This window comes from Parus major, chromosome 6 (assembly GCF_001522545.3).
Source record: "Parus major isolate Abel chromosome 6, Parus_major1.1, whole genome shotgun sequence".
Classification (NCBI taxonomy): domain Eukaryota; kingdom Metazoa; phylum Chordata; class Aves; order Passeriformes; family Paridae; genus Parus; species Parus major.
The window spans coordinates 33,657,055-33,662,416 of record NC_031775.1 but is presented as its reverse complement, the minus strand read 5'-3'; the positions used below and the strand labels follow the sequence as shown (position 1 = coordinate 33,662,416).

The window sequence follows — 5,362 nt, the reverse complement described above, 5'->3', positions numbered from 1 at the left end:
TCTCCCCAAGGTGTGGGCAGTGACCCTGCAGTGTCCATGGGGCTGTCCCTGTCCTGATCTCCCCCCAGGGACCCCACCCCAGTGTGTGCCTCCTGCCAGGTGTGGTGCTCCCATGGAGCAGCGTTCCCTGATCCAGGTGAGGCTGGGGCACACCTGCCTTCCCCACACCAAGCACTCAGGGAGCTACTTCAGGTGCCTGAACAAGCAGCTCCCTTCAGCCAAAGGGGGAAAATAGAAACAAAATTCTTCCAGTGGAGCTTCCTGAACCAGCTCCCTGCAGAAGCACCTGCAAGGACACATGGAAGCAGGAGAGCAAAGGAAAAGCCCTCAGGACCTGCAGTGCTGGTGCTTCTCCCCCAGTGCAGCCCCAGTCCCTCTGGGACGTGGCAATAAAGAAATAATTGCCACTGAACAACCCCAGCCAAGGGGAGTGAGATAAGGAGCTGGAAATGTCTGTCCTGGGGCTGGGGCAGATGGTAACAACCCCAACAAAGCACTCAGCAAACACTGCTCCTGCTGGGCCTGCTCACATCAAATATTGCATTTACGATGCAGATAGCAAAATTCTGAGGTTTGAAGTGTATGATATCAATTAGTTCCAGAGTGTGCAATTGGAGACTCCCTGGAAACTCCTTTCCTGTATTGATTTTGATGTCCTATCTTTGAAATTCCTTTCAATAATGCCCCACTCTCACGAGGAAGGTGATTAGAAACCCTAACCAGTTTTCTCAATATAAATTCATTTTTCACCTTTTATCAATGATACCCTTGAAAGTTTTTTCCTAGTATGCAGAGATAATGATTTACCTTCTTGGATTAAAAAAATGATTATTTAGAAAGACTAAGCAAATGCATAAATACCATCTTTCTCCAGATTTATGCCAGCCTTCAATATCACATTACTAACCAGCTTTTGGACACATCCAGTTTTACAGTCACCTTTCTTTAAAGGGAATTACCAGTCAATTATCAGTTATTACTAATCATACATTAATCTATATTGGAGATTTTAGAAGACACCCTGGAAAACCAAGGAAAAAGAAACAGAGAAGGTAAGCAACCACTGAAGTGACTTCACTGAGAATTTTATGACATTTTCAGTACTCAGATATGAAGAAGCCCTTGAGTTAGGGCTTCTAATGAAAGTTTATTAGTAGCAAAACTAATATTCCAATACCAGCGCCACCTGCAAGCCCTTCCAGCAAAGATCCCTTCTACTCTTGGAGACTCAGGTATAACAGCAGGAGCAAATGCTTCCTTGACACATACAATTCTTTCAAAGTCACAAAAGCTGCTTTTCCATTTTGTTTTACAAACGAGAAAAGTTATTATTAGCTCCTCACATTTTCTCCTGGAGTATTCACACAGTCATTTGCTCAAAATAATCCACGTATCATTTTTGTTTCCCAAAAATGCCCAAACCAGCTGCTGACACAGCCATTATTCCTCAGCAGTGCCATCCAGACAAACAGAATCTTGGGTGGAAACACACCAAAACACAGACACTACCCAAATTCCATGGCTTGAAACAAGCAGTACAGGGAGAGGAGGGTGAAGAACAATCACTGAAATAGTCTCACCAACATGCTCTAGGGAACAGGGAACTGGGGAAGCACAGCAGGACAAAAATAGAGAAGCTTCCTTCAAATATTTTCTAAGCTACAAAATTTGGACTATGAGCAATCACCTGTTTTAATAGCACTGTACTTGTTTTATCCATAAATGCATGAATTATAAAGTTTTCCCTATAGGCATGTTTAATTGAAGCAGATCAATCCCCCAAATCATTCCACCCACTATCCTCAGCACTCTACCATCTCAAAGCAGGTGAAATAAAAAAAATATTCCAAGACTCCAAGTAAAGCACAGGATGAATTCCAAACCATCCCTGCTCTGCTCAACACTTCACCCACCTACATTTGTGCTTCACTTCCAAGTCAGCCTAAAACTTTTAGGAAAGAACAAAGCAAACCTCTGCAGGTTCTTCATCATTGCAACAACTCTGGGATTTCTAAGCTTTTTGATTAGATGTCATAACTGCCTCCTAGGTACACAAGCACCAGGCTTATCCCCCTGCCTTACTTTCAGCCTCCTCTCCATGCCAGCAGAGTAACTGCCAATGCAATGTGGGAAAGGTTGGGCAAAGCCAAACCAGGGTGGTATTTGCTCACCAACAGCACCCCAAGGCTCTCTTTTCAGCTACTGCTTTTCTAGAAACACACATTTGTCCAACTGTCCCCCCAGTTCTGTTCCTGTGGGGCTGGGATGTGCTCTGCATCCATGTAAATCCTCCTCCTGTAACCAAGGAGAGCAGCAATCCCTGGGACTTCACAGTAACATACAAGTCTGGCACTATTTCTTTCCAGACATGAAAAATTCATGTTTAGCCTCACTTCTGGAAATGAGTTCCAACTTGCATCTTACACTGCATCCAGAGGAGAAACTCTGAGCTGTTTTCACAGCTGGTGTATTAAAAGGATTGCTGGCAACTACACTGGGATTCTGCAGTTCCCCCCAGTTCCAGAGCGCTGCTCACTTCCATGGGTAGGAAACACCATCCCTACACAAATACCCAGCTCCACAGTAATGTGGTGGAGCCCATTCCCTGCCTCAGGACAGCTCTGACACATGTGTCAAAGTTCAGTTTGAGTGCTCTGAGCCTTTCACCATTCACCATTCCTGCTGAGTGCAAACCTCCCTACAAACAACTGCTGCCAGAATTCTGGGAAGTTTACAGCCTCCAGAGCCTTCTGGGCAAGTTCTGCAGGGAGTGAAGGGGGCTGGGGTGGCAGAGACAAGCTTTTGTTAGGATTTGGAGATGACAGCAAGCTTATACCTGCAAACTAACTTAATCCCCCCAGGATTCATCCTGGATATTTCTGACACCAGTATCAACGCCTGGGCTCTAGGCTGAGGTAATGGAGAATGCAAAGAGATCCACATCTACCTCAGGTGCCTAAAATTAGATCCTGTGAACTTTTCCTCTCTAAGCTGGCTGTGCATTGCTGCTCTGGTTAAAATCCAGACCTGAAAACGTGGAACTACCTGGCTCACCCAGGAGAGAAGGAATCTGCAGCTCACGCTGAGGACCAACACTAACAGCACATGGTCAGCACCAGTGCCTCCCATCCTCCTGAGCAGCTCAGAGCCTTCTGTCACAAACCCACTCCTCAGACATGTAGGGAAAAGGAACCAAACACTCACAGCTCTCTAACAGCATCTAAAAAGGAGGCTGCTCCAGCTTCCAGAGCATTTTAACTTGGAATTTTCCAAGTATGTACCACTTCAGCACACAGCCTGAACAATGCCTGCCTGCAAACCTGGCTCCTGTCCTGCTCCCTGGAGAGAAGTGTGAATGCACAGCCCCATTTTCCATGGCCCACCCTGGGACCAAAGCAGGAACTGCTGTAAGGTCCAGGGAAACCTCTGCAGAGGCTCCTGCTTTGAGAGGAAATGGCTGGATTGGCCTGCAGGCAGACGGCTGGCAGAGACTGCCAGCAGGGGTTGAGCAGAGGGAGGATTTCTGTGGCTGTGATCAAGCTCAAAGGTGACACACCTTTCCCTCCAACGCTGTTATCCTACAAAGCTGGAGTTACCCTGTGGCTGGACAAAGCTGTGGGAGGCACTGGGTGGTCTCCCACAGTGGATGAGAAGCAAGAAGAGCGTGCAGCAGGGATCAGTGCAGGTTATGTGCTCCTGAATCAACTCAGAGAGCAGACACTGGGATCTCCCTGGAACACTGTGCTGAACTGTGTGACACGACATCAGAAGGAACACAACTCTCTTTGCAACAGACAGGGACAACAGACCATTCTGAGGGACCACAGGTGACAAATGTGGGCAGTGAGAACAGCAAGGAGCCATCACTTCAGAGTGACTCAGAAAAGACTCCTCAAATGAAAAATACAATAGGTGAAAAATAAGATAGGTGAAAAAAAAACAGAGAGCCCCTTTAGAGGGAAGAGATTATCAAAGAAAATGAAGCAATTTAGAGACCAGCACCTGCTAAAGAGAAAATCATAGAGAAAATGTTTAAAAACCAAAATCCTATTGGAGCTTAACAAGTTCCAGACACAAGGGCCTCAGAACTGCTTGTCACTGGTTTGCAGTAACTGCACTTCCCAAACATTCCCAGGGATATGCAGCAGCACTGGAAGGTTCTGGGGTGGGCAGAGGGAAGCAGGGTGTGAAGGCAGACAGCTCTCCAGCTGGGATGGCTGCAGGTACCACAGCACACCTGGCATCACCCTGCCCCAACAGAGCCTTCCTCACCCTGCTCGTGATGGGCAGGCAGGCAGTGCTGCCATTTCTCTGCAGGATTCTGACTCCAGCACTCACTTCTGCCCCTCAGGCTCTCCCTCCTCCCTGTCCATGTCACTGACCTGTTTCCAGGTGCAGCAGGGCTGTCCCCTTCAGCCAGGACAGCCAGTGGAACAGAGAGAGGGTCACCTTGCACTGGGGAGGGACTGACTGCTCTAGCTGTGAATGCTCCTAAAACGCTGTTTCCTAACAGCTGATAGAAATCACAATTGTACTGAAACATGAGCCAAACTTTACAGCTGCCAATAACCACCTGACAATATACATATATATCCAAGTTACTCAAATCACCTATTTTTCAGAATGTCTCGTTATACACTCAATTTTTGCATTTTCACTTTTAGGATTTCTTTGAATTTTTAACACAGGAGTGAGATGTACCAGAAATCAGGAGAATAAGCCAAAGGGGTATAGTTTTGCCTAGACCAAACTTCTCTCAGCTTACACCGCTAAACACTCTGCCAACTTCAAATATCTGGCAGGTCTAACCATTCTTTTATGCCCTAATACTCAAATCACTTGTGAAATGGTTTGAATTGCCTTTAGGCACCTGGCAGGGTTTAACTTAGTCCAAAATGATTCTGCTTTTGGGACTAATTGAAATCCTTGAATAGATTCAAGGTAAAGCAGGAGCAGGGCACTGGCCAGCCGGGAAGCAGAAGCTGTTTGAGGTCAGTGCTGCTGCTGACAGGCCACAGCAAACTCCAAACATCTTGTTTGGAGTTGTGTGGGAAAGCCTGCCAGCTCCTGTGTGTCCTGGATGCCTGGAGCTGAGCCACTTGGCTCCTGCAGGAGCACACAGGCTGCTCTGCCGGGAGAGCTGAGCACAGGGTGGGCAGAGAGACAGAGGGACACCAGCACCACCCTGCTCCAGGGGCTGCCAGCACCCCAGCCACCCCTCAGGGACAGCAGAGCTCCCCAGTCACCCCTCAGGGACAGCACAGCACCCCAGCCAGCCCTCAGGGACAGCAGAGCTCCCCAGTCACCCCTCAGGGACAGCACAGCACCCCAGCCAGCCCTCAGGGACAGCACAGCACCCCAG

At 47.8% G+C, this 5,362-nt stretch overlaps 1 protein-coding gene across 1 annotated transcript in view; it reads right to left on the bottom strand.

Annotated features, from left to right (window-relative positions):
• The window catches only part of PPP2R2D (protein phosphatase 2 regulatory subunit Bdelta), a 23,349-nt gene that overhangs the window by 12,657 nt on the left and 5,330 nt on the right, over positions 1–5,362 (bottom strand). The gene's annotated exons all lie outside the window — the stretch shown is intronic.